The following is a 13,525-nucleotide window of genomic DNA, read 5'->3' as shown; positions in this document are numbered from 1 at the left end:
TATAAAGCTTTTTTTTTTTCATTTAAAATTAAGAATGACATCTCTCTGAGTTTTTATGTCCAAAATTCTGGATACTTCTAAAAGGACGTGAGCGTTACTGCAGGGTAGATGGTAATCCCAGACTTTGGAATACAAATTAAATGAGCTGTTCTATCTGACCATTCTCTGTAACACAGTTTCAGGGACTTGAACGTTCTGATTTGAAAAACAAGTATGAACAGTTAGACATAATGTGATCTAAAGGTAGAGTATTTATGTATAATCTTAAGTTACAAAATTATTTGCTGAAAACTTTAAAGTCATATTGTATCTTAATATATATAACCTTATTTATATATTTATTATTTAGTCATCTGTCTTTCTTTCCAAAAATGCTGAAAAATAAGTCAGTTGTCTTTTCCTTCATTTGGGGACCATGAGAATTTTCTCTTTGAGAAATATGTTTTTTGTTTTTTTTTTTGTGGCAGCTCTGTGAGCTCGAATTTCTTAGGTTTAATCTAAGAAATTCCAGGAGCGTTACTCTCAACCATGAAAGCTCTTTGATAGGAGTGAACTGCAGATGATCTGGCTTTGGAACATTACCAGTAACTTCCGAATTTTCTTCATGAAAGTCAGAATGTCAGTGCTGTTGCTAAAATTTCTGGTTTAAATATGTTTCTTTTTCTTCTTTTTTTTCCCCAGCTGAAAATACAAGGCAAACACTGCCGTTCAAAAACATTAAAAATCCTTGCTTTTATTCTCATGTTAGGGTTCAATATCAGTGGATGGAAGTAAAATAGTGTACACATCACTCAAAATAATCAATATACTGAGATCTGGTAGCCTTACTTTGAGTTCTCACTTCTGCTTTTATGTAAGCCTTGTTGCCTATTTGGAATGTTTTTCTACCTGATACAGGAAATGAGAAGGTGATATTCCTTCCAGTTGTAATCATCCACGTTTCTATGGTGTAAAGTCACTGTATTCCTTTTACCCCCAACTTTTACTACGCATCAACTGCATGCCAGTTACTGGCTGAGTTCTTCACGTTAACAATGACATGAAAATTTCAAAATACTCATTTGAGATAGGGATAAAAATGGCAGAGAAATCAAGCAAGTTCCCAAAGGTCACAGAGCGCAATAAGAAACACAAACAGAATAACATAGGAGTCAGATCAGTAGCCAAGATTTGATTTGTGTGATCACCATAATATAGATCTTAAACCAAAACTGATGGCTACTTAGCTTAATTTTGTGAAAAGAATGAACACAGAGAGAAAGATGGGCCTCATACACACACACACGCACACGCACACACACAGCATATTTAACTGCATTCTACTAAACAGATACTCTTTCAGGTGACAATTGGCTAGCCTTTTAAAAATTACTTACTTAATTAATTATTATTTCTTTTTAAGCAGAGTCTTTCTCTGAAACCCAGGCTGGAGTGCGGTGGCGGGATCCGGATTCACTGCAACCTCCACCCCCGGGGTTCAAGCGATTCTCATACCTCAGCCTCCCAGGTAACTGGGAATACAGGCATGTGCCACCATACTTGGCTAATTTTTTCAGTAAAGAAGAGGTTTCACCATCTTGCCCAGGCTGGTTTCAAACTCCTGGCCTCAAGTAATCCGCTTGCCTTGGCCTCCCGAAGTACTGGGATTAAAGCCTTGAGCCACCACTCCAGGACTGGCTGGCCTTTCTTGATAGAACAGTTAAGTTTTTTTTTTTTTTTTTTGAGACGGAGTCTCGCTCTGTCGCCCAGGCTGGAGTGCAGTGGTGCAATCTCGGCTCACTGCAAGCTCCGCCTCCCGGGTTCACGCCATTCTCCTGCCTCAGCCTCCCGAGTAGCTGGGACTACAGGCGCCCGCCACTGCGCCCGGCTAATTTTTTGTATTTTTAGTAGAGATGGGGTTTCACCGTGGTCTCGATCTCCTGACCTCGTGATCCGCCCACCTCGGCCTCCCAAAGTGCTGGGATTACAGGCGTGAGCCACCGCGCCCGGCCAGAACAGTTAAGTTTTAAAAGCAAATGAGAAATACTCTCTTTTTAAAACTTTCCCTTTGGGATGAAATTGTGAAATTATAGCTAACTACCATTGACTAGACAAAATTCCAACTGTGTTTTTGGCTTTGCATTTGTTATATTTAATACTTGACTCAAGAAAACCTTGTAAAGTATCTTTTGTTATTACAGAATCTAGAAGCCCTAAGCAAATATATCACTCTTTTTCTATATATTAGGAGAATTGCCATTTGCCCTATCTGTATTTTCAAACTTTGGGGCTTCAAATGTTTGAAGTAAATTAATATTTGTATTTTAATATTTACCTAGTCAATTTTCTAAGAAATTCAACTTACTAAATGCTTAATGTCAATGTCATTCAAACACAAAGTATATATACTACATTTGATTAAGGATTAATTTACAGAGAGTCATGGAAAATATAACTCATAATTTGTAATTTACAAGTCTCAACATTTTGCATATTTTTCAAAAGGGAAATATATATACACGTATACATACATACACACACATTTAGATATGAGGTACTAAAATAAATATAATGTAACTTACTAATAAAATCAATGTATTGCATGAATTGTCAAAATTGTATATTTTTGCTATACTAATTCAACTCTTTTGTGCCACATTATGTTAGAGTCACTTATTTCTTTATGGAGCTGTCAGAGCTAGTTTACTCAGTAAAATACTCTGTATGTTTACAGCCTTTATATGACATTATACTTAAATCATATGCAATATAATTCATATTATGTGCAATGTAATCCAAATGTATTCTTTGAAACATTTGTAATGTGTATTCAGTAAAAATATACTGAAATAAAAGGTAGGCACCTGACACAATCCATCTCTTAGCCCTTATCACATTGTATTGAAAAGATTTCTATCCAAGTTTCATTGACCTTTAGTCTAAGCTCCTATGGTGAAGTTCATACCATGCTTCTACAACTAAAATTTAACCCCATACTGATAAATAATTGGTGGTCAATAAATATTTGTTTCAGCTGGCTGAAGAAGTAAGCCTTTCCAATTAATAATAAAAATTAAAATTATATGGGATTTTCCAAATAATTAGAATCAGAGAAAGAGCGAGAGAGAGAGAGAGACTGAGATCTCAGGCATATCAACCTTGTGGATAAATAGAGGGTTATAGAAATGAATTGACAAACGTGTTCTAAATTGCTTAGCTCTGCTAATCTGCTAATTCTCAGGAGAGTAGAAAAGACTTGACATTTATCAAGTGTCTGTCATGTGAAACACTTCGTGCAAGGTAATTTTCACTCTTTATTCTTTTTAGTACCAATAGGTATCAGATAACACTGCACAGTTAGCTGCACCTAATTATCCATCTAATTTTTATACTTATACTTTGAAATGTGTCATTATATGACAATGGTAAACGGTAGCATTTTCAAATTTTACCATATGAGGGTTGTAAAAATGAAGTTTACTAGTTTTAAACATTCCATTTTAATTTATATATATATTTGTTTTCTGATATTTATTATCGCATATGAATGATTTTATATGTGATTAATTTATATAACAAAGTACACCATTGAACTTCATGAATATGAAATCATAATCTGGTATACATAGACTTTTAGTAATATAATAGCATTTTAGGAGGAATTATATTATGAGCTGAGTGGCAAGGATAACAAATTCTGTCCTGTTTTAATTATTTAAGTCACAGTTTTACTAGTAGTAGAAACAATTCTGAAAAAAAAAAAAGAAAAAGAAAAAGAAAAACAAAAGTTGTGGTCAGATGTGATGGTTCATGCCTGAAATTCTAATACCCTGGGAAGCTAAGGTTGGAGGTTGTAGAATTGCTGAAGACCAGGAGTTGGACCTAGGTGACTTAGTGAGACCCCGTCTCTACGAAAAATAAAAATAAATTTTAACTTGAAGCAATGGTCTGAGAAAGTGAGAAATTGTCGACTTGTACCCTGGATAGTTTCATGCCTGATTTCGATTTTTCTAAAATTTCTTACTTTAAAAATTATCTTTGAAAATTTCAGAAGTGGCTTCAAACTTAATTTTCATGATCATTTTCAATGTTTCTTCCAAAAAATGATCTACATGGTAATTATTTTATGTGGCATAATTCTCTAGTTGAGGAGACACGATGCTTTTACTCCCCAAATAAAATATGGATATATAGCTCTTTGTCATATGAGCACATGTTGCAAGAATCATTTGATATGTTTATGCTGAAATAGAACCTTAATGACTCATTTATATTTCCTTACATCCAATTTTATTCTGCATTACGAAGTGTTTAAATAATATGGTATAATATATTGTTTGAGTCTAGCCTCTAACATCCTGAAAACTGGCATCAGAATAATTTACTTTTCCTAAGATTTAATAGTCACAAAAATATTCATTAAAATTAAAAATGTTACATCTGGAAATACAACTTTGCTGTTTAAACTGATCATTGTACTCTACTTCCCTTTTTTGTAATCTGAATGGTAAGGTATAATTTACAAGTTATATTTTATAAGTTCATAAATGAGGAGTACATTTTGTTTTATAAAAACAAACAATAATTGTTAAGTTATTATTTATCACAGGGGGAAAGGCCTTGATTCAACAATCCCTGCCAAGTTGCAAGTCTCAAATCCTACTTAGATATATATTACTTGTTTGTGTAATGTAAACGTGCCTTCCTTCACTACAGAGTATATATGCTGATGGCTTTATGTTTTAGCACTTACACTCGTAGATTCCTGCCATGTGATTGCATTTTACAGCATAATATGAACATGCTCATAAAGATTTCATTTGAATCTATTCACAGTTTTTATATATACTCCATGAAAATGTTATACTTTTAATATCAATTATGCGATATTCTCAAATTGTCATTGATTATTCTGGTCCATTGTTGAGAGATGTTCCTCACTCTTAGTAACAGTTTCTACATCCTGGAATTCATAATAATAACAAGAGACATTTAGATAGTGTGATGGTTAATAGTGAGTGTCAACTTGATTGAAGTATGTGAAGTATTGTTCCTGGGTGTGTCTGTGAGGGTGTTGCCAAAGGAGATTAACATTTGCGTCAGTGGGCTGGGAAAGGCAGACCCACCCTTAATCTGGGTGGGCACCATCTAACCAGCTGCCAGCACAGCCAGGACATTAAGCAGGTCGAAAAAAATGTGAAAAGGCTAGGCTGGCCTAGCCTCCCAGCTTACATCTTTCTCCCGGGCTGGAGGCTTCCTGCCCTCGAACATTGGACTCCCAAGTTCTTCAGCTTTGGGACTTGGGCTGGCTTCCTTGCTCCTCAGCTTGCAGGCAATCTAAAGTGGGACCCTGTGATCATGTGAGTTAATATTCTCTAATAAACTCTCCTATTATCTATCTATCTATCTATCTATCTATCTATCTATCTATCTATCTATCTATCATCTATCTATCTTTTATATTCTATTACTTCTGTCCCTCTAGAGAACCCTGACTAAAACACATAGTAACCCACAGTATTATTTACCCACATATAGTAACAAACATTAGCTTATTTAAGCCATACCACAAACCTATGATGCAGTTGTTATTTTTCCTCATATAAATGAGAAATCTGAGGATGACAGAAGTTAAGCCATTTGCTTGAGAATTTTTTAGCTAATAAGTGACCAGGACAGAAATTAACTTATCTCTATAAAATGTTATTTTCGTTAATATTGAATCTCAGCTATAGTAAACAGGATATTTTATGTACAGACTGGGATATATGTGAAATGCTTTACCCTTATTTATATTCCAGGAAAGAAGAAAAATGATTATGTTCTTCTCAGGTTGTTACTTCATAAACGGTATAACTTTTTATTTGGGGATATTATGACAAGAATATTTGGGCTTTGGCTGAAGTGGCATAACTTAGGACTACATGTCAAATTTTATTTTGATAGTAAATATTGTGTCCAAGGTTGCCCATCCTTTAAAGTATGTAAATTCAGGGTTACCCCTCTGTGATTATAGAAGACTTATATCCTGTACTTGATAATGGGAAATTAACTAAATGATTTTCCACATAATGACCATTAGCTTCTCAAAGGAACTAAAAAAGTGTTAATGAGAAAACACACATTTTTATTGACTACAAACAATAATTTTTGATGGTCTCATAATCAATTTAAATATAGAGGCATATTTATAAATATCATTTGCATTTGTTGTTCGATTTTTATCTGATATATTATTTATTTTAATTTTTTTATTTCAATAGCTTTTGGGATACAAGTGTTTGTTGGTTACATGCATGAATTGTATAGTAGTAAAGTCTGAGATTTTAACTCACCAGTCACTCAAATACTGTACATTGTATCCAATATGTCATTTTTTATCCCTCACCAAACCTCCCTCTTCTGAGTCTCCAAAGTCCATTATATTACTCTACATTTTGCATGCCCAGAGTTCCCACTTACAAGTGACAACATATAGTATTTAATTTTCCATTCCTGAGTTACTTCACTTAGAATAATGGCCTCCAGCTCCGTCCAAGTTGCTGCAAAAGACATTATTTTTATGGCTGATTAGTATCCCATGGTGTATCTATACCACATTTTCTTTTCTTTTCTTTTCTTTTCTTTTTCTTTTTTTTTTTTTTTTTGAGACAGAGTCTCACTCTGTCACCCAGGCTGGAGTGCACTGGCACGATCTCAGCTCACTGCAACCTCTGCCCCCCAAGTTCAAGAGATTCTCCTGTCTCAGCCTCCCAAGTAGCTGGGACTACAGGCACCTGCCGCCTCACCTGGCTAATTTTTGTATTTTTAGTAGAGAAAGGGTTTCACCGTCTTGCCCAGGCTGGTCTTGAACTCCTAACCTCGTGATCCACCTCCCTCGGCCTCCCAAAGTGTTGAGATTACAGGCATAAGCCACCACGCCCAGCCTATACCACATTTTCTTTATCTACTCACTGGTGGATGGGGACTTAGAATGGTTCCATATTTGCAATTGTGAATTGTGCGGCAATAAACATACACCTGTAGATGTCTTTTTAATATAATGACTTCTTTTATTTGGGTAGACTCCCAGTAGTGGGATTGATGGATTGAATAGTAGATCCCCTTTTATTTCTTGACTAAATCTCTACACTGTTTCCCATCGAGATTGTACTAATTTACATTCCCACCAGCAATGTTTAAGCATTGCCTTTTCACCATATTCACAGCAATGGCTGTTGTTTGTTGACTTTTTAATGATTGCATTTCTGCAGGAGTGAGATGGTATCTCGTTATCTTAATTTGCATTTTCCTGATAACTCATATGCTTGTTAGCCATTTGTATTTCTTTTTTTGAGAAATGTCTGTTCATGTCATTTGCACACTTTTGATGGCTTTTTTCTTGCTGATCTGTTTGAGTTATTTCTAGATTCTAGATATTAATATTTTGTCTGATGCACAGTTTGCAAATATTTTCTCCTATTCTGGAGATTGTCTATTTGTTCTGATAACTATTTCTTTGCTGTGCAGCAGTTTTTTAGTTTAATGTGGTCCCATTAATTTATTTTGTTTATGTTTGCATTTGCTTTTGAGGTCTTATTCATTAATTCTTTGCCTAGGCCTATGTCCAGAAGAGTTTTTTCTAGGTTAACTTCTAGAAATTTATAGTTTCAGGTCTTAGATTTCAGTCTTTGATCCATCTTTAATTGATGTATGTATAAGTTGAGAGATCCAGTTTCTTTCTTCTACATGTGGCTAGCCAGTTTTCCCAGCACCATTTATTAAACAGTGTGTACTTTCCCAACTTATGATTTTGTACGCTTTGTCAAAATTAAGTCGGTTGTAAGTATTTGGATTTATTCCTGGGTTCTCTATATTGTTCCATTGGTGTATGTGTCTACTGTATACCGGTACCATGCTGTTTTGGAAACTATAGCCTTGTAGTATAGTTTCAAGTCCAGTAACGTGATGACTCCAGATTTGTTCTTATTGCATAGAATTGCTTTTTTTCAGGATCTTATTTTGGTTCCATATGAATTTTACATTTTTTAAAAATATTGTAAAAATGATATTGGTATTTTGATAGGAATTGCATTCAATTTGTAGATTGTTTTGGTCAGTATGGTCATTTTCATGATATTCATTCTTCCAACCCATGAGCATGGGATGTGATTCCATTTGTTTGTTTCATCTACAATTTTGTTCAGCAATATTTTGTAGTTCTCCTTGTATAGATCTTTCACCTCCTTGGTTAACTATATTACCAGGCATTTTATTTTTTTATTTTTTTATGTTTGCAGCTGTTGTGAAAGGGGTTGAGTTCTTAATTTGATTCTCAGCTTGGTTGTTGTTGGTGCAGAGCAGTGCTAATGATTTGTGTACAATGATTTTGTAAACTGAGAATTCACTAAATTTGGTTATCAAATCTAGGAGTCTTTCTTTATGATGTAAAAGAGAAGCAAAGGCCAATGGAGTGTCACCCTCTAAGCCTAACCTTACATCCCAGTTACGTTGCTAACTCACAAAAATCAGCTGAAGGGCACTTGGAAATTCCCTACTCTGACCCAGATAGTCTTTTGATTAAAATCATATGGTTATTAGTTTTTATTTTCCAGATGGAATAAATGAAGACCAAAGGAATGTTTATGTGGAAACTGTGTTTCCCCAAACCCTTCTGCAGTAGTCTTTTCACTGCTGAAATCGTTGATACACTACCATTATAAACAAACACATTCTTTATTTGTTCACCTAACCTGCATGCCTTTATTCCTTAGAAGATTTTCAATATTTTATTTTAAAGCATACTGGAAAGAACAGAAGCATTAAAGAAAAAAAATAAATAAAGGGACTCCCCCCACCTCCACCAACACACACAGGTATCCTCTTTCTCAATTCATCAGTGAGGACACTTGGTCAGTAAAGGAATTTCTCATGATCCCTCCTCCTTTCTCTATAGGGCATAGATTTGCACATGTGAAGCCAGGCTTCACATGACTGTATTCCATAATAGCATACCAAGAACACTGTCAAAATCAATGAAAACTTCACAATATAAAGAATATAGCTAGAATCACGGTAATGATCAGTTGATTGATATAATACTAGATAAGTGAAGGATGGTAACTTTTATAAACTAACTTTTCGAAAGGCTCAGTGAATTGTCTAACATTCCGTGGCAAATTTGTATGAAGACTACCTGGAACTCAGCTATCTACAATTTGTTTGGCAGGGGAACTAGGTTTGTGAGTTTGTTTCCCCCCTCTATGTTCTAATGCTCAGCAAACTGTGAAATTTTCCATGAAATATAATAGTTATGTAAATATAAAAAAGCAAAACTTTTTGGTATGTTAATTATTGCCCCAACTTGTGTTGTCTGACTACTATTAACAATAAACTAAAACAATTCTACCTGCCTGATTGAAGCAAAAATGTCAATGTATAAGGATGATGGGTAGATCACAAAATCAAAGAAACAGCTACGTAGTCTGACTCAGACAGGACATGTCAAACAGCATCCCTGTAAGGAACTTAGTCTACAGACTCACATAGGCCCTGCCTCAGGAATAAATAAGCTGCACGTGTGTTTTGCTTCCTTGTATTCTTTGATGTCAGGGTCAGATACTGGGAAAGAGACTCAGGGCAAAAAAGAGTATATTGATTGACAGCTTCCTCAAGACAGCCCACAATAGAAAAGACATTTCTTTTCAAAGAAATTGAGTATAATTGTCAAAAAAGAAAATAGATACTGGTCATCAAAGCAAGACCTTATACTTTGTCAAAGTTCACTTTAAATGTCACCTCCTCCAAAAAGCCATTTTCTCATTCCCCTAAATCATTCTCAGTATATCTCAGCTTTCATTAAACAAGCATGGGCCATGTATTTAAGAAAACAGAATTTACGGGAGGACAAGACAGACCAGACCTTAATTTCAGGGAACATAAATTTTGCCAAAGATGATATTGCCGTACTACTATTTCTGTGATTCTCTTAGGATCCTGATGCCTTGTGTCTTAGTTATGTTTTTTCTTAATCAGGAATTTAAAAATTATATTTTATTTTAAGTTCTGTGATACATGTGCAGGGCATGAAGGTTTGTTACATAGGTAAGCATTTGCCATGGTGGTTTGCCACACTTATCAATCCATCACCTAGGTATTAAGCCCAGCATGCATTAGCTATTTATCCTGATGCTCTCCCTCCCCACAACCCCGAAATAGACCCCAGTGTGTTGTTTCCCTCCCTGTGTCCATAGGTTTTCATTGTTCTGCTCCCACCTATAAGTGACAAGATGTAGTATTTGGTTTTCTGTTTTTGTGTTAGTTTGCTGAGCATAATGGCTTCCAGTTCCATCCATGTCCCTGCAAAGGACATATCATTCCTTTTTATGGGTGCATAGTATTCCATGATGTATATGTACCACATTTTCTTTATCCAGTCTATCATTGATGGGTATTTGAGTTGATTCCATGTATTTGCTATGGTGAATAGTGCTGCAATGAACATATGTGTGTATATCTTACACAAATTTGTAAGAAAAAAACAAACAACCCCATCAAAAAGTAGGCAAAGGACATGAACAGATACTTCTCAGAAGAAGACATTCATGCAGCCAACAAACAAGAAAAAAATCTCAATATCACTGGTTATTAGAGAAAAGCAAATCTAAACCACAAGATACCACTTCACACCAGTCAGAATGGTGATTATTAAAAAGTCAAGAAACAACAGATGCTGGCGAGGCTGTGGAGAAATAGGAACACTTTTACACTGTTGGTGGGAATATAAATGAGTTCAACCATTGTGGAAGGTAGTGGGGCAATTCCTCAAAGACATAGAACCAGAAATACCATTTTACTCAGCAATCACATTACTGGGTATATGTCCAAAGGAATATAAATCATTCTGTTATCAGGAAATTTTAAAGCTTCTTTGCGATGTGTTTTATTAGTTAAAACAATAATTTATTAGTTAAAATGTTGTGTCTTTCCTAACACTTAGCACATGGTGTATCATGCAATGCACACTAATGAACACTTCAAAATTAGCCTGAAATGCACAGTCTCCTCACTTGCACTCTTTGCTTATCTTGTGTTTGATGGCTCTTCTACATGAACAGGAAAATCTGAATTCTCAAAATTATTTCTAAAGCTTTTATTACTTTCCCTTAACCCATGCCCAGTTTTATTACCTGTATGACACTTACACAGTTTACATTGTAATCCCACCCTCTAATGGATTTAAACTCATTTTCCACGTTGGTATCCCCATATTTAGCCATTATTTGTACTTCTGTTATTGCAGACCCACTCCACCTTGTGTTGGAGTGTGTGTATCTGTGATCCCCTGTAGAGTGTGAGTTCCTAGAGTCAGAGTATCCAGGGACAGCTCTCTTTAAACATCTAATGGGATTCTATGAACATAATGAAATAACATTTATGTTAGCTAAATGTATAAAAAGAAAATATATACTTGCCCCTTTATTAAAGTTGTTGTTTCATATTATTATATGCCAATACCATACTATTCCTATTGACAGAGAGTTATATGTGGTATTTTTATTACCTTTAAAGATATTAGAGCATAAAATAATTGGAATAAACTGTTAGGACAAAATAAACAGGTACAATACAGACACTGAAATGGGAATGGCCAATTCTACTTAGCTGGACAGAAAAGATTTCTAGAATAGATGAATCTCAAAGGATAAACGGAGGCATAATCCTTGCAGACAAGAAGAAAAGTGTTTTCTAGGTGAAAGAAGCAGTGGTACAACGAACAAATATACAAAGGATGAGGAAGGTGGAGCATCCAATTTAAGGGTCAAAATAACAAATAATTAAATTAGGTTATTTAGAAGGTAAGATCATAGATAAACACACACATGCATGTGTGTAATGGAATTTAAAATCATTTTTTAGGTAAGAAAGATTCGTTGGAATGTTTTAGAGGGAAGAATTAAGTAATTCTATACACATTTTAGAAAGCTCATTCTGATATCATATAAAGAATGTGTCAAGTGTGAAAACTGGTAAGATGAAGAGTCAGTAACAGTGAATCTAAAAATGTGAATGAGCACAAGAGATTATTACATATATATGTGTGTGTGTGTGTATACATATATATATATATATATATATATTTAATCCAAAACATATGGTAACTGATAACAGGCGGGAGTATTAGAAAGGGTCATCCAGGTTGAATCCAGGATTTCATGGGAGATAGAAGGAATGAACAGTGTTTCCAGACACTGAGATTAAGAATGTGAGAAAAGAAGCAGTTGTAAGTGTGTTGAACTTTTGACGTCTATACAAGGAGTCTACTGGTTACTAGAAGGTTTACAAAGAGACCTGGGTGGATATTATTAGTCTTTGTGACATTATAGTGTACTGGCATAACTCTTGGCGCTATTTGGGGTTGCTAAAAATGAAATAAGGAAGGGAAGGGGACAGAAGATAAAAATGGAGTGAGGATAAAGGGGAGAACATGAGAGTGGCAAGTTAAAAGTAGGGCGCTAGAGCAGAAGACAGAAGGAAAGCGAGGCATACAAGGTAAGGGAAAGGTAAGAAGGAGGAGAGAAGAGAACCTATGTGATTTCCAACATCTAAGTGTGGACAGGAGAGATTGTCTGTAAAAGGGAGAAGACATGGTCACGAGGAAAGGCGGTGCTAGCAAATTTTCATCATGGAAGCCTAAGGTAAAATTTTGAGAGAAGGATGTTTAATATAAGTGATATCTAAAATTGCCAAGATCAATCATGATGATAAGTGAACATTCAGATAAAGTTTCAGAACAGATAAAACTCTGTAATGGTGACAGCAGCCATGGGAGTGGTTACATGGTATGGCCTGGGGAGGGGTGTGGGGAATCCTGGGGTGCTGAACATGGCCTATGTCTCAAAGTGGTGACCAATCACATTACTGCACTTCATGTGCTTTGCTACAAGCAGGTCATCCCTCGATTCAAAATGTGTTCAAATGTAATATGAAATTAATATAACACCTAAGAGGGCAAAAAATATTAGTGGCTTTCTCGGATTACCTGGGTACCATCAGCTGAAGGATTCAAACCAAACTCTGTTAGACTCAGATGCCTTAGCTGCTGACCGCTCTACTACTCTGCTGCCAACAATCCTTGCCATGCCTCTCCATTGGCATGTTAAATGGACTTAGTCTCTGTTGTCCCTTTTAGTCTTATTTTGAAGACACCTACCTATTCTACAAACTGATAAATTGAATTGTTATTACTGTTTTACAGTTAAGATTTGGTCAGAAGCTTTGGTTAGACCATAATTTTTTGTCAGATCTATTGTTCTGAACTCTCCATTAAGGAACTGTTTAGATATTACATATACTTTTGCTGAAATTCATAGGTCCTCATAAATTTGACGATTTTTAAAAAAAATGTACTATCAGCAGTGGTAAATGATAATTAAAATGGCATAATTTATCTTAACAGTATCTTGAGCTTAACAAAGCTTCAGATAAAAACAAGATTGCATTGAATATCATGCAATAAAAGGAAATACTTAAAGCAAAGGTATTTATATGTTCTTATGTGTATGTT

This window comes from Gorilla gorilla, chromosome 14 (genome assembly GCF_029281585.2).
Source record: "Gorilla gorilla gorilla isolate KB3781 chromosome 14, NHGRI_mGorGor1-v2.1_pri, whole genome shotgun sequence".
NCBI lineage: Eukaryota > Metazoa > Chordata > Mammalia > Primates > Hominidae > Gorilla > Gorilla gorilla.
Note: the sequence above shows the minus strand (reverse complement) of the source record.